General features: G+C 49.6%; 1 protein-coding gene across 4 annotated transcripts in view; it reads left to right on the forward strand.

Annotated features, from left to right (window-relative positions):
- Positions 1–25,782, forward strand: part of SPAG9 (sperm associated antigen 9) — a 1,654,314-nt gene that overhangs the window by 616,807 nt on the left and 1,011,725 nt on the right. The gene's annotated exons all lie outside the window — the stretch shown is intronic.

Raw genomic sequence — 25,782 nt, forward strand, 5'->3', positions numbered from 1 at the left:
CCACTGCCTTCGGGGGACCCTTCTCCACCTCCGGTCCCTCCGCATGGGCCCGCACCGCAGCCGAAGGTTCCTCCGCCGAGGTCCACTTCCCTGCCGTCCCTGCCTGCTCCTCCCAAGGGGACTCCGAAACCGAAACCCCGGGAGGAACCGAAGACACCTCGTGATGAGCCGAGGAAGACCCCTCCGCGCAAACCAAAGGAGCGCCCACGAGCTGGCAGGTCTCGCTCTCGCTCTGGGCGGAAGGAGAGATCGAGGCGCAGATCATCCACGAGATTGAGGCACCGCCATAGGAGGCGCGAATCTCGCTCACACACGAGGTCCTCTGGGACCAGGGATTATTCACCTACCCTATCGGGGTCACCGGACACCAGAGTGTCCCCGATAGATGACCTGGTGGCCTTTCAGGACGTACTGTTGCGGGGCGCAGCAAAACTCGGCATATCCCTGACGGTGCCTACACCGAAGACATCGGTCATCTTCGAGACGCTGCATCAGAAGCATCTGTCTCGTCCTCTCCTGCCCCTGGTGCCGGGCCTGGAAGAACCTGCTATGGCTCTGTTTCTCACCCCGGCTGTGACGAGGGCGGCTCCGTCGAGATTACTAAAGAAGTACCGGGCTCCCGACTCGGATCCGGCCTTTTTGAGAGCTGAGCCTCCGCCTGACTCCGTCATCGTCACGGCGGCCCGCAAGCAGCATGCCACCACCCCGACCTCCGCGGTTCCCCCGGACAAGGAATCGAGATGGATGGACTCGGTAGGGAGGAAAGTTTGTGGTACTTCCGCGACCTCCATGAAAGCAGCGAGTGCAACGGCTTTGTTGGGTCGCTACGACCGCGCCCTCTGGGACTCCCTTGAGCACTTTGCGGAGCATTTGCCCCGGGAGCAGCGTGAAGACTTCATGGAAGTCCTGAGTGAGGGGATGCTGGTGGCCAACCAGATAATCAGCGCGGCTGCGGACTCTTCCCTGTTGGCGGCTCACGGATTTTGTCACGGGATCAACCAACGGCGCCACGCATGGCTCCGGCTTACGTCCCTGAAACCGGACGCACAGCAGAGGGTGGCCAATCTGCCGTTTTCCGGTGAGACCCTCTTCGGGAAACATGCTGATGATGAAATGGCCCGCATGAAGGCGGAGGCCGAAACGCTGACGGCTGTGGGCCTGGAAAAGCCCAAAGAGACCAAGAAGCAGTACCGCCCCTTCCAACGGCGGTTCGGCGGACAGGGCCGAGGACGAGGACAGGCTTCGGGGCACTCACAGCAGCGGCAGCAGTTCCGGAAGCCGTTCCAGAAGCGGCAGAAGGGCAGGGGAGGCCAGCAGTCGGCTCCGGCGCCCAAGGGCCAGGCGGGGTCTAGGCCCTAGGAACTTACTTCCCCCGGATCCGTTACCCACTCCGGTAGGGGGAAGCATCCAACTTTTTCTGGCAGAGTGGAGAAAAATTACTCAGGACAAGTGGGTGCTGAATATTGTATGCAATGGATACAGTCTTCGGTTCACCAGCCCTCCTCCAGCTATTCCCCCGGTCGCCTCGCAGTTTCAGCTGCGCGAGCTTCAGGCGGAAGCGGATATCCTGTTGAGAAAAAGGGCGATAGAAGACGTACCTCGGTCTCAGAGAGGAAGAGGTCTGTACTCCCGGTTCTTCCTGGTTCGCAAGAAGGACAAGAACGAGTTCAGGCCCATTCTGGATTTGCGACAGGCAAACAAATGGATTCGCAGAGAAAAGTTCCGCATGCTGTCGTTGCATCAGATTTACCCTCAGTTGCAACAGGGAGACTGGCTTTGCGCTATAGACCTACAGGATGCTTACTTCCATGTGCCCATTGCACGCAAACACAGGAAGTTCCTGCGGTTCCAAGTCGGCACCAATCACTATCAATACACAGTACTCCCATTCGGACTGAAGTCTGCGCCGAGAACATTCTCGAAGTGCATGGCGGTGGTAGCAGCACACCTGAGGAAGAACAAGGTGTTTGTCTACCCGTACCTGGACGATTGGTTGATCAAGGCATCCTCCTTCTCGGAAGCGCGAGCACACTTCCAGAAGACGTGCGTTCTCTTGAACAAGTTGGGGCTGCACATCAACATGGCCAAGTCTGTCCCGACTCCGGTCCAATGCATACAGTACTTGGGAGCCTCCATCAATACGCTGTCAGCAAGCGTGTCTCCTTCGGAGGAGCGACGATTATCACTCCTTCGGAAGGCTCAGGCTCTCATGACGTCTCCATCTACAACAGTGAGGACGGTGTCTTCTCTACTGGGATCGATGGCCTCTTGTATCTTCCTGACGCCACACGCACGGCTGCACATGAGACCATTGCAGGAGTGCTTGGAGGACCAGTGGGATCAGAGGAGAGGGTCTTGGGACGACAAGATTCGACTGTCGCTGCATGCTGTTCAGTCTCTGAAGTGGTGGTGTTCGGCGGAGAATCTCCTCAAAGGGGTTCCCTTTCACAAGGACATACCCAGGCAGACTGTCGTGACGGATGCGTCTCTTCTGGGATGGGGAGCGCACTCCGGGACTCTACAGATTCAAGGCGCGTGGTCACCGACGGAGGCCATGTATCACATCAATTTCCTGGAACTCAGGGCTGTTCACTTGGCGCTGAAGGCCTTTCTTCCGTCCTTCCAGACCAACTCTCTGCTTGTACAGACGGACAATACCACCACGATGTATTACCTCAACAAGCAGGGGGGCTCGAGATCGCGCACTCTGTCTCAGGAGGCGCAGACGATCTGGCACTGGCTCCTGGCCAGAGGACTGACGATTACGGCCACCCATCTACCAGGTGTGCAGAATGTTCAGGCGGACGCACTGAGCAGGCTGCTTCAGGAAAACCACGAATGGGTCATAAACGACGAAGTACTAGGAGAAGTCTTCGCAAGGTGGGGAACTCCAGACGTAGATTTGTTCGCCACCGCCGAAAACAGCAAGTGCAGAGACTTCGCCTCCAGGTACTTCCAGCAAGGGACGCTGGGGAATGCGCTGTGGATCGACTGGACGAACAGCTTTCTGTACGCCTTTCCTCCCATTCCCCTGATTCCGGCGGTACTCATCAAGCTGGCCCGGTCCAGAGCTCGGATGATACTCATCGCCCCGGAGTGGCCCAGGCAGTGGTGGTTCACGGACCTACTTCACCGGTCTCTCCTTCCTCACATTCGGTTGCCGTGCAGGCCGGACCTTCTCACGAAGTTCGGGGGACGGATGTTACACCCCAACCTCTCGTCTTTGAGTTTGGCGGCATAGCTCCTGAGATAGTGCAATATGGCCATCTGAATCTGCCCGATGACTGCATAGACATACTGAAGGAGTCTAAGAGACCTTCCACTCGGACTTCATACGCTTACAAGTGGAAGAGGTTTTGTATCTGGTGCCAGTCTAAGAACCATGATCCTACGACCTGCAAGGAGGATGTCATCCTTCCTTACCTTCTACATTTGGCGCAGTCTGGACTTAATGTTCATTCCATTAAGGTTCATCTTGCTGCATTGACTGCCTACAGGAAATGCCCTTCACAGACTTCCTTTTTCCAGATCCCTGTGATCAAAGATTTTCTGGAAGGTTTGAAGAAAGTATTCCCTCCTGTCAGGCTTCCCTCGCCTTCATGGGAATTGAATGTGGTGCTGTCCAGATTGATGAAGGAGCCTTTTGAGCCTATTCATAAGGCTTCGTTGCAGCACCTGTCCTGGAAGGCGGCGTTCCTCGTGGCCATTACATCGGCCCGCAGGGTGAGTGAAATTCAGGCGTTGTGTTGTAATGAACCTTATACTGTATTTCATGCTGCTAAGGTTGTTATGCGTACTCACCCTAAATTTCTTCCCAAGGTTATTTCTGATTTTCATGTCAACCAGACGATAACTTTGACTACGTTTTTTCAAAACCCTTCATCCCCAGCGGAGAAGTCTCTTCATTCCCTGGATGTTAGGAGGGTGTTTAAATTTTATCTGGATAAAACCAAGGATATTCGTAGGTCTGACCAGTTGTTCATCAATTATGGGTCGGTCAGGACGGGTCTTGCGACCTCGAAGCAGTCCATCTCTAGGTGGATTGTGTCCTGCATTCAATTGTGTTACCAAAAGGCTAATAAGACCTTAGGAGGTAAGCCTAAGGCTCATTCCACCAGGGGCAAAGCTGCCACGACAGCTCTGCTCCGTAATGTGCCGATTGCGGAAATCTGCAAGGCAGCCACTTGGAAGTCGGTTCATACCTTTGCTAAGCATTACTGCCTGGACACTGACGCCAGGGCAGACGCTCAGGTTGGGCAGGCTTCTCTGCGGAATTTGTTCGCACAGTAGTGGCGTTATGTGTTTATTCTCCACCGCCGCTTTGGTGTGGGGATGGGCTTGCCATTCTATTCACTAGATTATGACTATACACAGAGATCCCCTACTACAGAAGGAGTAGTTTCTGTCCTGTAACTCCAGTTCTGTAGTAGGGGTATCTCTGTTATAGTCATAAGCGCCCGCCCTCCTCCCCGGTGGAGATTTTCATCATGTAAAGAATGCGACAGGTCTGGCATGCTTCGCCTTCAAAAAGAACTGAAAGTAGAGGGACCTGCTATGCATTCTGGGATACTGGGAGAAGTTCTGGAAAGTTCTCTTAAAGGCACAGTATCCTATTTAAGCCACATAATGGCAGCCTATGGGGCTTGTCTGTCCCTACCTTCCTCTCTATCATTCCTGGGTCTTTGACTGGGGGAGGCAAGTTTCTCTATGGTAGAAACTAGCAGGCTGTGCTGTGTGTGGGGATTTTTGGTGGAATTTCTAGTTGAAGTACTGGACAGTGTAGCCTGTGGATATAGGCTGCATTATTTGTCTTTAATTCTCTCTTAAGTGTCTTTGCAGTTTCTGCATTATTTTGACAACTTAAGAGATTATTTTTGATTGCCGGGGTCCACGCACATGGGCGGGACTATTCCCTAGATTATGACTATAACAGAGATACCCCTACTACAGAACTGGAGTTACAGGACAGAAACTACTCCTTCCCTGGCACCTCTGACCTCTACTCACCTCTACAGCCAAGCTGAGAACCGTGAGTGCGACGAGACCTCGAGGGACCGACGATCGCCAAGACTGCACGACATCTTTACTGCAAGCCCACCGTGTCCTCCACGGGTGAGTGCTTTGGGGTCCGAGAAGCCCCGACCCTGCGCAGCTCCAGCACCCAAGATCAGCCTCCCTGCATCTCCACGATCTGCGTGGGGCCCTTCTGCTGTTTGCTGTGCACCGCGTTGTTTGGCTACTAGCCGGCTGGCTTGTGGCCTTCTGAACGACGCCCGACGACATCACTGCTGCTGGTCTGGTTGCTCCAGACTGGCCCTTGCTTCCTTCTTGAAGAGAGGCACCCCGGACCCTCCTGGTCCACTCCAGACGCCATTTTAGGTCCACCGCGTGGGCTTGAATTTGCCAAGGCTTTGTTGCCCAATCCTGGGTCCAGCGACGCCGACAGCTTCTATCTTCGTGGGACAGCTCGATCCTCCTTCCTGGTCGCCGACAACGCCTCCTGGTCCGTGAGATCTCCGAGCCCAGCGTCACCCACACGCCTTGTCGAGGTGGCTACCATCCGGTGCCCTCCTGGTGCCCACTGACTACTGGCTAGTAGTCTCGAACTTGGTCCCCTCTGCTTTCAGGTGTCATCTTCCATCGATCCAGGCTTGGATCCACCGAACTTTCTTCACTGGTCGCCTGCCAGCAACTTCTTTCTTCCAGGCTCCTGGTCCGTCAACGAGGATTCCCGACGTCTTTTGAGTCCTATGCAGCTGCAGCCCCTGGGCTAGGTAACTTCGGCATTTCAGTGCCCCAGCATAGCCTCACTATCCAAGGGTCAGAATCTACTTTCGTTTTCTCCCTACCAGGTCGGGTTCGCCCGAGAACACTAACTTTGCAAATTCTAGCTACCATAGACTTTGTCCCGCATCTCGCGTGAGAGTGCACACACTGCACCCGAGTCCCCTAGGCCTCCTATAAGTAATCTGAAGGTTCTATAGTTAAGTCCTAGCGATTCCTAAGCCTATTAGTACTGTACTTACCTGCTAGTAATTTCGCATTCCACTTTTCAAGTATATGGTTTTCCGTGCCACTCGGGCATTTGTATATACTGTGCTAACTTAAGTATTTTTGTAAGAGTTTTGGTTTGTGCTTAGTACCCTGTCCTCATAAAGAGTACAGGGCTGTTGTGATCTTTAATAAATAACTGTTTATTTTCATAACACTTGTGTGGTGTCCTTTCACTTGGTGTTCAAGGGGTATATGTGGTATAACAGCTGGCTTAACACGCCCTCTCGAGTCTTTAGCCTTAGACTGCTCGTATCCACGCTACTAGGATAGCTGGTCTATAAGGTTGACTTACAACCAATCATCAATAAGGGTTGCTGGACTGATACATAGTGTTCACTAGAATAGTGAGCACTGCATATCAGGCCACCTTCTCACATTGGTGAGCAGCGGTTGGGATTTGAGCTTGCTGTTGTTTTACCACACGTATCCTAAGAATATCTTGTTGAAAGATCACATAAGTACTGTTAGTACATATAACTAAGCTTAGAATACTCTGAGTTCTACTGAACCAGCTGTTGCAGCTCCTCAAGGCCTAGCACACCTTGGCTGCAACTCTTAGCAAGGGATCAGTAGGTAAACACATAGTGTAGGTAGGTGCATCACTTACACCACACTAGAATCAGCATGTCAGACAAAGGAGGAAACTCTGAGTATCCCCTTGTGTCAGTGGACCCTCCACAGGTCCCCTCTAAATATGCTGCTCTTAGCTTCCATGAGATGAGACAAGTGTGTACTCTCAGGAAACTAAAACAGGGGTCTAACCCCACCACTTCCTTTCTGATTGGTCTCCTAGAGGCTTATGATGCCAGTAGGGCTGGTAACCCAGACCCTTCTAATCCAGAAGGAAGTATGCCCTCCTTACAGGGACCCTTTGATAGCCAGGACCATCCCCTCCAGGAAGCAGATGATGCTGAGGATGAGGATGATGACCAGTTGTCAGGGGAGGAGGCAGATAAGGGACAGGTAGAAGTCATTAGACTAACCAGGTCCAACTTAAGCAGACATGAGCTTGGTACTGGGGGACTTCTGGGCCCACTCTCAGGTCAGCTTAACATTGGGAATGGACGAGTTAGGTCTCTATCAAGAGGCTCTAACAGATCCTTTCGAACCAATGGCTCTCTCAACTCTTCTCACAGAGGGATGTCTTCCCCTAAGAGGAGAGTGTATGAAGCTGAAGAAAGGGCAGTCAAACTGAGGATTGAAAGGGAAGAACTTGCCCTGGCCAAATAGAGACTTGCCCTTGCTAGAGAGCAAGAATTATGTGGGCTAGTTCCCACTGGTGGCAGCAATAAACCTAGCAATAGGGAAAGGAGTTTTGATAAAAAGCACCTGAATAAGATAGTGCCCCCCTTTAAAGAAGGGGATGACATCCACAAATGGATTACTGCTTTGGAGAGAGCCTGCACTGTGCAGGGTGTTCCCCAAAGTCAGTGGGCAGCTATCTTGTGGCTCTCCTTTGATGGTAAAGGTAGAGATAAGCTCCTCACCACAAGGGTGGAGGATGCTAACAATTACCAAGTCTTGAAGAATGTACTGGTTGATGGGTTTGGTTTAACCACTGAACAATACAGGATGCTGTTCAGAGACACCCAGAAAACTCAGTCTCAAGATTGGACTGACTTTGTTGATTGTGCCACTAAGGCTTTTGAAGGCTGGCTACTGGGTAGTAAGGTTACTGATTTTAAAGGATTGTATAATCTAATTATGAGGGAGCAAATCTTAAATAATTGTCAGAACCAGTTATTACATCAGCACCTGGTAGACTCTGATCTGACCTCTCCACAGGAATTGGGTAAGAGGGCAGACAAATGGGTCAGAACCAGGGTTAGGCCTAAAAACCAGGGTGGTGACCAGAAAAAGGAATCAATCAAGCCTCAAGAGAAGGGTGGGGATAAATCCACAGAGAAGACTTCCCAAGGGCCCCAAAACTCCAACAAGGGTGGTGGGTCCCAGAACACTCCTTCTGAGCAAAAGAAACCTTATTGTCATACCTGTAAACAGGTGGGCCAGTACAAAAGTGATGCCAGTTGCCCTAAACATGGCAATAAGGGAAATATACCCCCAGGTAATACTCCTAAACCTCCTGTTACCACTAGTGGTAATCCCCCAGGTGGTGGGAGTGCCCCCAAGAATGTGGTGGGCATTACTTTGGGCAATCAGGAGGACTATGGCCTAGCCAGGTTCCCTGACCACACTCTTGTCTGTGAGACTGGCATGGGGTTTGCCAACTTCACTACTGGACCCCACATTTTGGGAAAGTATAGACAAAAAGTTTTAGTGAATGGTCAGAAAGTTGAGGCATTCAGAGACACAGGGGCCAGCCTCACCATGGTGAGTGACCATCTGGTCCCCTCTGCTCAACTGACCCCTGGTTTTACTTATCAGGTGACAGACATTCATGGAATGAAGAGAAGGCATCCCATGGCAGTAGTCAAGCTCAGCTGGGGTAATGTCACAGGGCCCATGAGAGTGGCAGTGACAGATAACCTACCTGTAGATTGCTTACTGGGGAATGACCTGGAACTCTCAGCATGGGCTGAGGTGGAACAAGAAACTCATTCCAGAATGATAGGCCTATCCAGACAGGTTAGTGGGGCAGTAATAGCTACAGCCCCAGTCCAAGCACCAGTCCTCCCTGAAAAGGTTGGAAGGGCAGTGGTAGCCACTGCCCAGGCTCAGACAGACTTTCCAGAGCAGGATAGGAGGGCTGTGACAGTCACAGCCCAAACACAGACTGAGTGCCCTCCTGAAAAGGTTGGCAAGGTTGAAATGGTCTCAGCCTCTACTCAAACAGATAGTGAGGTTGTGAAGCCTGAAACAATGGATCACTCCACTCAAACAGAGAGCATTGAGGAGGAAGAAGAGTCTTCCCCCTCCCAGACACTAGGTGAGAGCCAGCCTCCTCAGGGAACTGACTCTCCCCCTGTTGAAGGAACTGCCCCAGAGGTAGTTAGGCCTAGCCTGGCAGAGCCCCTGATGGCAGTGGACCCTTCCCAGGTGGGACCCAGTCTGGAGCAGGTAACCTGCACCTCTCTACCCTGCCTCAGTCAGCCCAGGGCTGAAGAGATCAGGGAGGCCAGTGGTGGACCCCAAAGGGCCCCCTGTCCAAAAGAACCCCTTAATCAGCAGATTAGGATCACTGAAGCTGGTAAACCTAGCCAAGTGAAAATAAGTCAGACTCCTGAGGGATCCCCCTTAAAAGTAGTTAGGGAACTCCCACAGCTGGACACTGTTGGGCACAGCCAAACATGGGGCCTAAAAACCCCAGACCTGACCTGTCCCTCCAGTAAGCCAAACAGAGGGACTCAGCCTCCAGCTTTAGGTAGCCAGAGGCTGACCCTGAGAGCTCAGTGCATCTCAGCTAAAGAAAGAAAGGCACATATGATGGATGGTGATTGGAGGAAGTTGAGCCCAAAGGTAGAGGAGCCTCACTTCAGTACTCCATCCCAGCATCAGCCTTTTACTTTCCCAAGACACACCAGAGACAGAGATTCCCTATGGTGGAGACCCTCAGATACCCTTAGGGTGAGGGGTTGCCTAGTGGACCATGACACAGGGGGAAACCAAGCCAGAGCTGGTACTTCCTTATATGGCCACTTAGGTAATAGAGGCTTACCTGGACAAGGATAGCCTTATCTCCTTTCGTTTGGGGGGGGGTTGTGTAGGAAGGTACATCCTGACTATGGTTGCCCCCAACTTTTTGCCCTGTGTTTTAGCTGGTTTTGGACATAGTCGACCTGGGATCCTGCCAATCAGGACCCCAGGCCTACTGCTCTCTCTTTAAAATGGATTCCATGTACCTTAGGTACATTTCCAATTGGTACTGGGCCACCTTATCAGACCCTGTAACTCAGGGCATAGGTGTACCCAGGGCTGCCAGGGGCTGCAGCATGTATTATGCCACCCCTGGCTGGCCTCTTAAATTTGACACAACTGGCTGCATGACAGCTGGGGCAAAGTTGTGTAATCACGCTTTGCTGTAGGTGTAGTATACCTATACCTAATCCTAAAATGGACACACAGATTCCTATCAGTCACTCCTATGGCAGGCCTTGACAATCCTGAGGGCAGAGTGCTTGGAATCGTGTGAGATGGTGCTCTGGCATGAGCTGAGCCTGTCTGCAGCTTGCGGAACCAAGTCCTAATAGCTGTTCCATGATATCGCATACCATATACTCTTAAGTGCATTATAATCCTCGCGGGTAAATGCTAACTTTGGTATTTCTTTATCAAAACATGTTGAGTAAGGTGTCAAACGAATTGGAATACTAACCCCTCGCCAATTCTGGCGACGGGGTTAGCATTCCACCCTTCTAGAGGGACACGACATGTATGTAACTGTGAACCCTGGTTAAAGTTAACTGAAGCCTCAGCTCCACAAAATGGATGCTGCCACCACAGACACGAGTCTGACCCCCTGCAGCTGGGAGTCCTTCCAGCGAGGGGAGCCTGGACAAAGGGTTTCCTGTCAGGGGCGGTGCTAGCACCGTCCCAGACATGGTTTTGTGTATCCTGGGTAGGCAGGGCTTTTCAGGAAGGTGACTGCTGAGTGGCACCCCGGTGCTCACTACGCATAGGCCGGTCTGAACCAGTTCCAGGGGCACACCAGCCCTGGCCTGGGGAAGTCCGGCATGGCTGAGGGGTGTAACCACCCCCCACCTAGTCCCACCCATAGGCAGGACCTAGTCACCGGGTCAGCCCCCTTTTTTAGTATAAAGATGGGAGCGGGCCCCCTGTTCAAATTAGATCATCTTTGGAATCAAGACACGACTTTCTTCGAAAGGACTTCAAGATTTCTTCCTCAAGATTCTCCCTTGTGGCTAAGGAGTAGTCACCCTGCATCCGCAGGCACCATCCTAAAGAACACTGCGGTCTGCTGCAAGTCCTTCATCACGAATCCGACGACCCAGCTCGACGAGACCCGGCTTCCCTGGCACCTCTGACCTCTACTCACCTCTACAGCCAAGCTGAGAACCGTGAGTGCGACGAGACCTCGAGGGACCGACGATCGCCAAGACTGCACAACATCTTTACTGCAAGCCCACCGTGTCCTCCACGGGTGAGTGCTTTGGGGTCCGAGAAGCCCCGACCCTGCGCAGCTCCAGCACCCAAGATCAGCCTCCCTGCATCTCCACGATCTGCGTGGGGCCCTTCTGCTGTTTGCTGTGCACCGCGTTGTTTGGCTACTAGCCGGCTGGCTTGTGGCCTTCTGAACGACGCCCGACGACATCACTGCTGCTGGTCTGGTTGCTCCAGACTGGCCCTTGCTTCCTTCTTGAAGAGAGGCACCCCGGACCCTCCTGGTCCACTCCAGACGCCATTTTAGGTCCACCGCGTGGGCTTGAATTTGCCAAGGCTTTGTTGCCCAATCCTGGGTCCAGCGACGCCGACAGCTTCTATCTTCGTGGGACAGCTCGATCCTCCTTCCTGGTCGCCGACAACGCCTCCTGGTCCGTGAGATCTCCGAGCCCAGCGTCACCCACACGCCTTGTCGAGGTGGCTACCATCCGGTGCCCTCCTGGTGCCCACTGACTACTGGCTAGTAGTCTCGAACTTGGTCCCCTCTGCTTTCAGGTGTCATCTTCCATCGATCCAGGCTTGGATCCACCGAACTTTCTTCACTGGTCGCCTGCCAGCAACTTCTTTCTTCCAGGCTCCTGGTCCGTCAACGAGGATTCCCGACGTCTTTTGAGTCCTATGCAGCTGCAGCCCCTGGGCTAGGTAACTTCGGTATTTCGGTGCCCCAGCATAGCCTCACTATCCAAGGGTCAGAATCTACTTTCGTTTTCTCCCTACCAGGTCGGGTTCGCCCGAGAACACTAACTTTGCAAATTCTAGCTACCATAGACTTTGTCCCGCATCTCGCGTGAGAGTGCACACACTGCACCCGAGTCCCCTAGGCCTCCTATAAGTAATCTGAAGGTTCTATAGTTAAGTCCTAGCGATTCCTAAGCCTATTAGTACTGTACTTACCTGCTAGTAATTTCGCATTCCACTTTTCAAGTATATGGTTTTCCGTGCCCCTCGGGCATTTGTATATACTGTGCTAACTTAAGTATTTTTGTAAGAGTTTTGGTTTGTGCTTAGTACCCTGTCCTCATAAAGAGTACAGGGCTGTTGTGATCTTTAATAAATAACTGTTTATTTTCATAACACTTGTGTGGTGTCCTTTCACTTGGTGTTCAAGGGGTATATGTGGTATAACAGCTGGCTTAACACGCCCTCTCGAGTCTTTAGCCTTAGACTGCTCGTATCCACGCTACTAGGATAGCTGGTCTATAAGGTTGACTTACAACCAATCATCAATAAGGGTTGCTGGACTGATACATAGTGTTCACTAGAATAGTGAGCACTGCATATCAGGCCACCTTCTCACAGTCAGGTTGCCTGTAGATTTTACTCTTTATAGGCAGACTGTCACCAGTGTCCACCTCATGGGTTCACCAGTTTATCTGACTGGCTGTCAGAGAGAACATTTGTCTAAAGGACTGAAGAACTTGTTTGCAATCCTTTTGCTGATGTTCAGAGAGGCTGTCAGAAAAGACTACACCATCTACTGACCCATCATCAGGGTTCTGAGTGAGCAGGTCTGGGAGAGGGTCACTCTCTTGCTCCTGTCCCTCATCTGTGGCCATGAGCAAGCCCATGTCCTCCCTGTCAACAAATGCCTTGAGCCTGTTCACATGAAGTACTCTGTGAGTTCCAAGGTCTACCAGGTAGGTGACCTCTCCCTTTTGTTCAATAATGATATGGGGTCCAGACCATCTGTCTTGGAGAGCTGTTGGGACCACTGGCTCCAACACCCACACCTTCTGTCCAGGCTGGTAAACAGTAAGGACAGCCTTTTGGTCATGCCAAGCCTTTTGAAGTTCTTGTCTGGCCTCAAGGTTTTTAGAGGCCTTCTCCATGTACTCTGCCATCCTGGAGACCAAGTACATAGTCTACTATGTCAAGTTTAGGCTTTTTGAGAGGTAACTCCCATCCTTCCTTTACAAGACATAGGGGTCCTCTTACATGATGCCCAAACAGAAGCTCAAAAGGGCTGTAGCCAATCCCCTTCTGTGGGACCACTCTGTAAGAAAACAGAAGGCAGGGTAAAAGGATGTCCCAATTTCGCCTAAGCTTTTCTGGTAACCCTTTTATCATCTCTTTTAGGGTCTTGTTGAATCTCTCCACAAGCCCATTGCACTGTGGGTGATAGGGGATGGTGAATTTGTAATTTACACCACACTCCTTCCACATTGCAGTCAAGTATCCTGACATAAAGTTTGCACCTCTGTCAGAGACAACCTTTTTAGGAAACCCCACTCTGGAGAAAACTGCAAGTAGGGCCCTGGCCACAACAGGAGCTGTAGTAGTCCTAAGGGGAATAGCTTCTGGATACCTAGTGGAATGATCCACTACCACTAGTATAAATCTGTGCCCAGAGGCTGGTGGGGGGTCCATTGATCCAACAATGTCAATCCCCACTCTTTCAAAGGGTACCCCCACCACAGGTAGTGGTATAAGGAGGGCCTTTGTTGTGCCACCTGACTTGCCACTGGCTTGGCAAGTGACACATGAGCGACAAAACTCTTTAGTGTCTTCAGACATATGAGGCCAGTGAAAGTGTGGGACAGGTCTTTCCCAAGTCTTGTTCTGGCCTAAGTGACCTGCATGGGGAATCTCATGGGCTAAGGTAAGAAGGAAACCTCTCAGAGACAAGGGGATAACCAGCCTCCTGGTAGTACCAGGCTTGGGGTCTCTTGCCTCAGAATATAGGAGTCCATCATCCCAGTACACCTTGTGGGTACCTGTAGCATTCCCTGCAGCCTCAGCAGCAGCCTGCTGTCTGAGGGGTTATGGAGAACAGGGTTAAACCCAATAAAGTCAATGGGGACCTGGGTAACAGTTAGAATGAAGGGAAGGGGTGCTCAGACTTAGAACAGAGAAATTCACAAATTCATTTCATTATATTAAATTGAATTAGTTCAGAGAACAAAATTATTGGATGCAAAGAGAGTTTAATTCAACATTGCATATACATGCTATTCAAATAGGTTGATGGTTCATATAATAATCAACAAATTTTATTGAACATGTGTGTACCCACATTCACAACGGGGATGGGTGAAGTGAGGGAAGTGTCGGGGATAGGATGGATGTGATCTGAGTCATTCAGTGACAAATCTTATTCATAATCTAGAAAACAACTATAAGTGGTCCTTTAAAGTGAAGGCCACGTCATAAGGCTCATAAAGAGTCCAAATTTTAACTCGCAGAATTGGCCTAACTCCGTTGAAGCGATAAATGTCTGGATTGGGACCGGAGTTTGTCAGTGGATGTGTAGTCGTCTACGTTTCGACCCAACTAGACTGTAGGAATCTTTTCCTTACGAGCGGGTCTTCATCAGGACAATGAAGTTGTGGGTGGGCAAATTCCTAGGGAATAATTATAAAAACTAATTTAGAAACCAACCCATCCAGTTATGAATTCTAAAGATGGTGGAGCAGGGTAGACCATTAAAAAACCGTGTTCTCTTAATGGGTCTGAATCTCACATGGTTAAGTTAAATATTAAACAGGAGACTGGTTCTCACCTTCCGCCTGGGCGAGACGGTGTGATCAACTAAAAGATGGATATTCTTGGTCCGGAAACAAGGTTAGTGACTGTAGAAAATCTACAGCTTTGGTGGGTGTCAGCTAGTACAAAGGAAAAACAAACATTACAGTGAGATTAAGTCATCCCTTATCGTGATTTACACAAACATCTGTGTCAATAGGGACATTTGGAACATATTTGGATAGATGCCACATTGTGGTTTACCTAGTTGGCCTCTAAACGTAAAAGTCTTATTGGGTTCTGACAGAGTTTCCTATCGGTAGGGTTGGATTTCCAGCCTACAGAACAAGAGAAGTTGTTAATCTCCAAATAAAAGGTTTACGCATCTTTAATCCAAACACGAATGATCCCTAAAAAGTCATAACGTGGGGGGCTTACCGCTAAATCATTGCTTCAGAGGATCAAAATATTCCATATAGTTTAACTATAAATTTCAATGAGAGGCCTGGACAAAGGAAACAAAATACAAACTGTGTGGTCTATTCACTCTCTTAAACATGTGTTATTAAAGCCTAAAGTTACAGCAGGTGGACATCTTGTAATTCTTACCACTATTGTACAATACAGTCAGACAATCGCGATGGAGTCTGCATATGGTTAATTACTGCAGTCAGTCGTGTGTTACAATGGATTTGCCAAGAAATTAGTAAACAGAACCCTAATTAAAAAAAACGAATTATTTATTACTATTCATTGTATATTAATCCTATGCAGAAGGACTGGGCTATCATAGACCATATTGATAAATAATATTGTTACCGCTTTTTGTTGAAGGGTGTAAACCCTTATCAGGTGGAGAAATAATGGGTTATGCCTGGAAGTTAATAAAAAGGAAACAATCTATATCAATTTGTGTTTATGCTAAAGTTTCGATTCTGAAGAGCTTGTATCAAAATTAATTTAATTATCTCCATTGAATGAAGGACACCCACGCAGGACGACTGGATCACGCGCAGTGTTTATAGCATCCAATCTGTGAATGAAACAGAACCCCACAGGTTTTTTCAGGCGTTCGTGATCCCGTCACGATTATCTAAGTATGTGCGGGAAAGGGGGTTGGTTACCTTAAGACACCCGTCCGTGCGTCCGTAAATTCGTCAAAAGAAGCTCTGTATTACGAGCGTGGGACTGTCATTCTCGTCCCGTGTGCAGTCTCCGGTAACTTTTTCGCTAGGCTGATGCCTCGAGAGTAACCCTTCCTGGTTGGTGGATGGGCGGAGCCTCGTGTCAAAGGGGTAAAAGTGGAAGAAAGACTCCACTTATTTGAATGGTTTGTAGTTTAGGTTCCCTCCAGTTACAAAACTACAAATTGAAATTTATATTATCCATTAGTTGCGCTGTTAGGTCTTATCAGTATTACTATTAAATCTTAATTTTTCCCTTAGAGTTATAAAAACTCCAATCTAAAATTAAATAGTATTTTGTCCATCTTTTTAAAAAAAATTTGTCTTGGCACTGTTGGGTCTAATCTCTAAAAATAGAAGCCCAGACCTATCAAGAGAGTTAGGTTTGTTTGTTACATTCTTAGCCAATCGAGATATTCAAAGCACACCATCTAACCATTAGGATCTATTGAGTGCACTTATCTCACAGGATAGTGTAGACTCAACGTTACATAGTTGCACGAAGATCAATTATGTACAGGTGCACATACAAGCTCAAAACGTTTATGCCAACGCCATATTCTCATCATATTATACATTTAAGTAACTGTAAGTACAGAGGAAATGATGAGTGCACTTGTCACATAGGATAGTGAAAAATCAACCAGTTTACACATAACATAGTTGAAAAGGGAGGGAAAAACATCAACTCACGTTAGTGTCACTTGGAAGAAAATACAACCTGTTACCCTAAAGATTCGCTAATTGTGCAAAGCTGTTTTCAAATTCATTGAGACCCTCAGTTACAGAGTTGAAAATGTAGATCCATTTAAGCTCTCTGATATTCAAAATATTGGATAGATCTCCTCCCCTTGGGCCCAATGTGACGTGTTCCAAAACTACCCATTTCAATGATTCAGGCAAATGGTTATGTTTGGTGCAATGTTCAACTAGAGGTGCCCCCGGTACCTTGCATCTGATTCTGCTGCAATGTGAAAGGAAACGTGCTTTAACGCGCTGCTGTGTTTGACCTACATATATGAGATCACAAGGACAAATTATTCCATAAATCACATTTTTAGTGTTGCAGTTTGTGTGTTGTTTGTGCGTATGTCGATGGTTTTTGAACACAAATTCTTTAGATTGAATAGTCGAAGGGCAGGCCTTACATTTACCACATCTATAGTGTCCAACTATCCGTGGTTGTTGCCAGCATGAGGCAATGGTAGGTTCAGGTGGATACTCTAAAAAAGATGAAACTACATAGTCTTTAATGTTCCTGGCTTTTTTGAAAGCATGCATCGGTACATTAGGGATATCTAGATCTTTGGCGATAAGGCTCCAATGTTTATTTATAACCTTCTTGATGGAGTGGCTCTTCGTAGAGAAGGTACCTCATGTGATCTTTCAAATGATATCTCAATATTATATTTGGTAAAAACAACAGCAAGCTCAAATCCCAACCGCTGCACACCAATGTGAGAAGTTGGCCTGATATATGATGCTCACTAGTTCTAGTGATCACCTTGTATCAGTCCAAACAACCCTTATGGTGATTGGTTGTAAATCAACCTTATAGACCAGCTATCCTAATGGTAGCATGGACAAAGCAGTCTTAGGCTAAACTCTTTTGGCATGTAAAGCCAGCTGTTTTACCACTTATAACCTCTTGAGTACCAAATGAAAGGACACCACACAGGTAGTTATGAAAATAAACAAGATATTTATTAACTAACATACACCTCTGAACTCTTTATGAAATCAGAGGGCTAAGCACATGACAATACTCTTAAGAAAAATACGTCAAGTTGCACGAGTTACAATGGTGCCCTAGGGGCATGACAAACTATATACTAAGTAAGTGGATTAAGAAAGTCGATTAAAGGAATGGAGCTGTCCAGAGGCTGTAGGATCGGTGGGACTACACTACCCTAACTTTAGGTAAGTAATAGGAGGCCCACGGAACGCGTGTGCAGAGTGTGAACTCACACGTGAGATGCGTAACAACGTCTAGGAACAGTAAAGTTCAAGAAAAAGGTGAGTACGGACAATCCTGACGAGTTAGGACTAAAACGGAGAGTCAATCTACCCTTGAGCACCGAAATGCTCTTGTTACCTCACCCACGGGCTTCGGGTGCATAGGTGTGAAGTTGTGTCGGGTTTGTGCGTTGAAGTCTATGGAGCCTGAAAGAAAAGATGCTGCAGGCGTCCAGGAGGAAGCGGTCCGGTGTGATCCAAGGGTGGATCAAGGAAGCTGAAGACCTGAAAGCAGAGGGGACAATGTTCAAAGTCACTAGCCAGTGACTGGAGTGCAACCAGGAAGGAACCAGAGGCTGTTGTCGCGATCAGGTGAAGAGTGGACGCTTAACTCTGCAGCCACGTGGACCAGGTGGTGTCTTCGACGACCAGGGTGTAGGCTCGAGCTGTCCCACGCAGGCTCTCGCTGTCGACGTTGTTGGATCCGGATTTGGCGTCAACAGGCCTTGGCAAAGGCAACCGACGCGGTGAGTGGAATCGGCGTCTGGTGCGGACCAGGAGGTCCAAGGTGCTTCTCTTTTGCAGGGAAGCAGGGGCCAGTCTGGAGCAACCAGACCAGCGGTGTGGATTTCAAGGATCGTCGTCTAGGAGGCCATTAGCCAGCCGGCAAGTGACCAGACAACGCGTCGAGCAGCAATCAAGCAAAAGGGCCCCACGCAGATCTCGTGGATGCTGGAGGGCTGGTCTTCTGTGCAGGCGCTGCTCGGGGCTGGGGCTTCTCAATCCACAAAGCACTTCGTCGAGGATACCACAGAAGTCGTGCTGGAAGCGAAGTGCAGTTTCTTCAAGATGGCCGGTCCCACGTGTCTCGTCGCACCCACGGATCACAGCTGTGCTGCAGATGTAGGTAGAGGTCGGAGAGGTCTGGGAATCCGGGTCTCGTCGGGCTCTGAAGTCTGGATCCTAGAGGGAAGACGACAAAGTGAAGCCGCTGAACGCTTGATGGTGCCTGCTGGTGCAGGGTGGACACTACTTGCCCCCAAGGGAGATTTCTTCAGTCTTCTGTTGAGCAGAACGTCGAAGTCCAGAGTTTCTTCTTGTAAAATCAATTCAGGATAATCTAACTTGGAATGGGACCAGCTCCTACCTTTATTCTGCTAAAGGGGGCTGTACTATGACTAGGTCCCTCCTATGGGTGGGACCAGGAAGGGGGGTGGTTACACCCCCTATCCTTTTATTTATTTATTTATTTATTTGCAGGTTTGTATAGTGCTAGGAATAGACTCCCGCAGGAGTATCTCCGCCCTTGAGACAGCCGGCACGCAAGTATAGAGCAATAGCATTGAAATTCTAAAACCTTCTGAAACAGTTACCTAGTTCTAAAAACAAAAGACTGGCTTAACTAATATTGACTAAACAAGAAAGTTTTCAATTGTTTCCTGAAAAGAAGATGGTCGGGGCATTGTCTCAGTAAAAGTGGAAGCGCATTCCACAAAATAGGACCCACCACAGACAGGGCCTTACCACCCAATCTAGTTCTGCTGATCTTGGGTACACTCAGCAGCAGCTGTTCACTAGACCTAGGAGTGCGAGTGGGGACATATGGTACAAATTTTCTGGCCAAATAGTCCGGTCCTAGATCATGTAGACCTTTATGTATAATACAGCAGGTCTTAAACTTCACTCATTTAGGTATGGACAACCAGTGAAGTTTATTCAGCAGAGGTTTAGATGGAGATCTAGGGGGGGCTTTAAGAACCAGCCTGGCTGCTGTGTTCTGCACTACTTGCAAGCGGTCTAGTACCTCTTCATTTGCACCTGCCAGAAGACCATTACAATAATCAAGACGGCTGATTACTAAAGCCTGAACCAAAGTTCTTCTGAAGGAGTCTGGGAGGAAAGGGAATATCCTACGAAGGAGACCTATCATATAAAAACAAGATCCCACAATGCTGTTACCATGTTGTTTCATAGTCAACTCCGGTTCCAACCGTACCCCCAGGTTCTTGATTATTAGCTTAGGTTCGGGGACTGGGCCTAAGTATAGTGGCCACCAATCAGGGGACCATTGGACCCTGGCTTCACCGAAAAGCATCACCTTGGTCTTAGCAACGTTACATTGAAGAAAGTTGAAAGACATCCACCGAGATATTGCTTTCATCCCCTTCTTTGTCCGGTTTCACGCCAGAGCTGGGGCTGGAGTGCCCCAGCAACTGGTTTGAACCGGTGTATGCACAGAGGCACCATGTGTGCCCCAGGCATGTCTCATTCCTTTCAGGCCTGTCCTACCTAATACACAAAATCCTGTCTGGGGTGGTGCTAGCACCTCCCAAGGCAGGAAACCCTTTGTCCAAGCCTCCCTCGCTGGAAGGACTCCCAGCAGCAGGAGGTCAGACTTGTGTCTGGTGGCAGCATCCATTTTGTGATGCTGAGGCTCGAGTTTAACTTTAACCGGGGTTCACAGTTAGGTACATGTCATGTCCCTCTAGAAGGGTGGTATTCCAATTCGTATGACACCTTACTCGACATGTTTTGATAATGCTATGCCAAAGTTAGCAATAACCGCAAGGATTATAATGCACTTAAGAGTATATGGTATAGCGTTATCATGGAAACAGCTAAAGGACTGGGTTCCGAAAGCTGCAGACAGGCTCAGCTCATGCTAGAGCACCATCTCACATAATTCCAAGCACTCTGCCTCCAGGATTGTTAAGGCCTGCCATAGGAGTGACTTACAGGAGTATATGTGTCCATTTTAGGTTTAGATATTGGTATACTATATCTAAAGCAAAGGGTGATTACACCACCTTGCCCCAGCTGATTGATCAGCCAGTTGTGTCAGATTTGGATGGCCAGCCAGGGGTGGCATAATACATGCTGCAGCCCCTGGTAGGCCTTGGGTTCACTTATGCCATGGGTACCTATGGTACACTGTACAAGGACTTACAAGTGTGACCCAATACCAATTGGTAAATGCACCTAAGGTACATGAATGTCAATTTAGAGAGCGAACAGCTAGGCCAGTGATTCCCAAACTGTGCGCCGCGACGCCCTGGTGCGCCGTTATGAGGAGCCAGGGGCGCCGCGGCACGATGTGGGAAAGTGCAGGGCAGCGCTACATACTGGGGAGAAATGCCGTCAGCAGCACTCGCTGTTGGAGGCCATCTCACATTTCGTTGAAGTGCTGAAGAGGCTTCAACAGCTCCTCCCAGACCTGCAGTCTGTCAATTAGCCCCATTGTCATTCTGTCTGTGGCGATTATCTCACACAGAATGACAATGGGCCATACTGCAGTTACAGAAGCCTAGAGCGGCGCACGGCAGGATTGCATTACCTTAGGGAGACCACACGCCGTCTCTGTCCCTCTCCATCACACCCTGTCCTCTGCCCTCTCCATCACACACCGTCCCCCGCCCTCTCCACCACATGCCGTTTCTGTCCCTCCCTGCCCTACTCTTGCTTGTTAGCAAAGGTGTGGTTCTCTGTTGTACTGCACCGCACCTCTGCTCTTCTTTATTATTGCGTCCATCGCCTCTCCCGACTCGAGTGAAAAGGAAAGATTGATGAGGGAAAAGTAGGGCACAAGGGGAGAGAGAAAAAAGTTTGACATAAATGAATAAGGAAAGGTGAAAGACCTGAAAGGTGCAGTGCAGGGTAGATGGATATTAGGGTTAAGTGCTATGTAGATGGCAGGACATTGTTTTCCATCCGGCTTCTGTGCAAAGGCCACCATATGAGTAGATGTGAGTGAGAGTAACAGAGTGACAGAGAAAGAGTGAGAGCGACCTAGGGGTTGGAGAGAGAATCGTAGGTTCTTTAAAAAACCAAAACCTAGATAGATGCCAAGTAAGAGAAACATATGCCTTTAGAAAATAACTTAGAATCTAAGTGGAACCGGACTTTCTGTTTTTTCTTTGTTGATTTAGGTTGTCCTATAATGTTATGTTGCTTATTTGCATCACTCTGGGGAGGACCCCACAAAGTCATATTATACCCAATAGAGTCTGACAGAGTCGGTGCACTATGGTTACTTAGTAGCTTTTGGTACTGTGGGTGCAGGGTGAGGGGCCTGGTGGAGAGCGATGGGTGGGTGCATGGTCAGGGGCCTGGTGGAGAGCGTTGAGTGGGTGGGTGCAGGGTCAGGTCCTGGTGGAGAGCTTTGGGTGGGTGGGTGCAGGGTCAGGGGCCTGGTGGAGAGCGTTAGGTGGGTGGGTGCAGGGACAGGTCCTGGTGGAGAGCATTGGGTGGGTGCGTGGTCAGGGGCCTGGTGGAGAGCGTTGAGTGGGTGGGTGCAGGGTCAGGTCCTGGTGGAGAGCTTTGGGTGGGTGGGTGCAGGGTCAGGGGCCTGGTCGAGAGCGTTGGGTGGGTGCATGGTCAGGGGCCTGGTGGAGAGCGTTGAGTGGGTGGGTGCAGGGTCAGGTCCTGGTGGAGAGCATTGGGTGGGTGGGTGCAGGGTCAGGGGCCTGGTGGAGAGCGTTGGGTGGGTGGGTGCAGGGTGAGAGGCCTGGTGGGGAGCTTTGGGTGGGTGGGTGCAGGGTCAGGGTCCTGGTGGAGAGCGTTGGGTGGGTGGGGGCAGGGTTACGGGCGTTTACTACGTCATCTGATTCAATGCTCCCCAAAAGCAGCACAAGGCCCCCTACCAAGTATTCTTTTGCAGTTTTATATGGCGCAAACTCCACCCGAAGGCATCAGAGCGCTTTACATTAGCACCAGTTGCGTTGCAGACGGACACATTCATTTTTAGGCATGGGGAGACCATCATGCTTTTGAAATGGTGCCATTGTTCCAGGTGGCAGCCCCCTCCATTGGGTGGGAAGGGTGCAAGGGGGTGGCCGAGAAGGGTGCAAGGCAGAGGGGAAAAGGGTGCAAGGCAGAGAGGAGAAGGGTGCATGGTAGAGAGGAGAAGGGTGCATGGTAGAGAGGAGAAGGGTGCAAGGCAGAGAGGAGAAGGGGGCAAGGCAGAGGGGAGAAGGGTGCAAGGTAGAGAAGGGTGCAAGGAGGAGGGGAGAAGGGTGCACGGCAGAGAGGAGAAGGGTGCATGGTAGAGAGGAGAAGGGTGCATGGTAGAGAGGCGAAGGGTGCAAGGCAGAGAGGAGAAGGGTGCAAGGCAGAGAGGAGATGGGTGCAAGGCAGAGGGGAGAAGGGTGCAAGGTAGAGAAGGGTGCATGGAGGAGGGGAGAAGGGTGCACGGCAGAGGGAGAGGGGTGCAACGGGGAGGGGGAGAAGGGTGCAAGGTAGAGAAGGGTGCAAGGTAGAGAGGAGAAGGCTGCAAGGCAGAGGGGAGAAGGGTGCAAGGCAGAGAGGAGAAGGGTGCAAGGCAGAGAGGAGAAGGGTGCAAGGCAGAGGGGAAAAGGGTGCAAGGCAGAGAGCAGAAGGGTGCATGGTAGAGAGGAGAAGGGTGCATGGTAGAGAGGAGAAGGGTGCATGGTAGAGAGGAGAAGGGTGCAAGGAAGAGGGGAGAAGGGTGCAAGGTAGAGAAGGGTGCATAGTAGAGGGGAGAAGGGTGCATGGTAGAGAGGAGAAGGGTGCAAGGCAGAGGGGAGAAGGGTGCAAGGCAGAGGTGAGAAGGGTGCAAGGCAGAGGTGAGAAGGGTGCAAGGCAGAGGTGAGAAGGGTGCAAGGCAGAGAGGAGAAGGGTGCAAGGCAGAGAAAAGAAGGGTGCAAGGCAGAGAAAAGAAGGGTGCAAGGCAGTGGGGGGAATGGTGCAAGGCAGAGGGGAGAAGGGTGCAAGGCAGAGGGGAGAAGGGTGCAAGGCAGAGGGGAGAAGGGTGCAAGGCAGAGGGGAGAAGGGTGTAAGGCAGATGGGAGAATGGTGCAAGGTAGAAAAGGGTGCAAGGCGGAGGTGGAGTAGGGTACAAGGGGGAGGGGGAGAAGGGTGCAAGGTGGAGGGGGAGAAGGGTGTAAGGCAGAGGGGGTAAGGTTGCAAGGGGGATGGTGATGAAGTTAAAAATGTGCCCCCCCCAAAACATTTCTGCGGATGCCCATGATCAGAGCCCACCTCACGTAAACTTCTTGTAACGCCACAGAGCTCCTTGAGCCTTTCTCTAGCCTGGTTACTTTTAGTGGGAGTGCTTTATGCATTGAGATGTACTTTATAAGATCTTTGTGATTGCAAATAAAGTTTTATGACAGTGATGGCTACTCTCTGAATCCTTCATCACGTCTAGACGTGATTCTTCATGTAGACCAGTGGGTTCCAAAGGGTGCGCCGCGGCACCCCGGCGCGCGGGTAAAAAAATGGTGGGGAGCCACAGCCAACTGCCAATTAGGTCAAGGGAGCCACGGGTCAAAAAAGTTTGGGAACCACTGAGCTAGGCTGTGGGTCTGATTAGCAGGCCCACAGCCAGGAAAAGTCGTAAACCAGTGAAGCAAAAAGCAAAAATCTGGGGTGACCATAGGATTGCAGACCCTAGTCTCCTACACTTACCTTCGTTAACGATATATCTGTAAGAAACAGTAGTTAGTATTAGATTCCTTACTGCCCCGCCCATCCTCCCTGCTCTGCGAACCAATATCTAGGGTTAAGGTCATCCCTTTCAGGGCCCTAGTTTCATGGCACCAGAGTTGGTTTTTATCATGGCTCTGCATTTCTGGCGCGGAAAAGCTGTGTATAAGAACTGACGTCAGCGCGCGTGGGCGGCGTCTAAGTATTCCGGCGACGTCATGCCGACGACGGACGCGGAGCCGCAGCCGACGCCTACCGACGCGCAAGGGTACTGCTACGCAAAAGTTTTCGGATCCAGTCTGACGCCTGGGGATATTCTAATGTAAGGAATCTAATACTAACTACTGTTTCTAACAGATATATCGTTACCGGAGGTAAGTAACTTGTGCTTCATGCTTAGGGACACAAGACAACATTAAGATATCTGAGCCTTATTTGAGACTTCCCTATTCCTCAACAGTTGATGCAATTATTGCGACTTTCCAGATGGCATTTTCCCATTGATGAAAAATTTCAAGGAGGCAATTGGAGTCCCCCTTATCTTTTGCAGCATTGACTGGATGCATATTGCCTCAATAATGCAGCTTTTGGCCAGCATATTCTCTGCATCCAGGTTGCTTTAATACGGATCTGAATTTATTGGCCTCCTCTTCCCAGCAAATATGGAACTGGAATGAAGATCCCAATGTTTAGGACTTTGTAATCAAGATGCCAAATATTTGGAATAGGGGGGAGCTCAAGAAGGAGCATGAAAAGATAACTGTTATGGTGATTCCAGTACTTTAAAATTTTCTCTTCCCTGTTAGAATGCACTCTTAATTCGCTCTTCTTTAAGAATATGCTGTAATCCAGCTAACATAGCAGAAAGACGTACAGCAATACTGCTGGTCGTTTAGTAACTGAAGGAGTGGTGTATGGCGAAATACCCATTTCTTAGGCGGGGATTTTTGCATTTGGTCCTTTTACAAGTCTTAGTGTGTGTGCATTCCCTTTTGAGGGGCATACACTGAACCTTTCCCAGTTGTAGAACGTGGTATATCAGTTAATCACCATTTCCTTTGAATCACAGCAGGTCTCCTGTCTTCTTAGGATGCGTAAACTGTTACTATATTGACTAATGACACTTGCCTTTCTGTGACGTATCCCAATTCTTCTAATCTAATTTGTCCTGGGGTTTTGTGGGTGGAGGCCCTAGATCAGCAGGTTTGCTACTAAAGGCTGCTTAACATGCCTACTCTTCTGCTTAAAGATTAGTAATATTCTAGTGTAGTTCAGTGTGCCAAGACTGCTTTTCATGTATGTCAAGGATTCAGTTCAGAACAGATATGACAGTGCTACTTAATTAGTGAGTAAGGCAAATAAGTAGCTCCTGCTACAACCGTAACTACCTATTTATGTCATACTTCATTGTACCTACTTTAAAACGGCTGTAAAATGTGACTTTGAAATGAATGCCGCCTCTGGTACGTTATTTGATGACAGGCCCCACTAATAGATGACCCTAAAGTGCCTCTTGTATTGCTGAAAGGTTATCATTGTTCCACTGGTGCAGCTCAGTGTGGTAGCATAGCTGCTCAAATACGCTAAATGTGCTAGCTGCATA

This window comes from Lissotriton vulgaris, chromosome 7, assembly GCF_964263255.1.
Source record: "Lissotriton vulgaris chromosome 7, aLisVul1.2, whole genome shotgun sequence".
NCBI classification, from domain to species: domain Eukaryota; kingdom Metazoa; phylum Chordata; class Amphibia; order Caudata; family Salamandridae; genus Lissotriton; species Lissotriton vulgaris.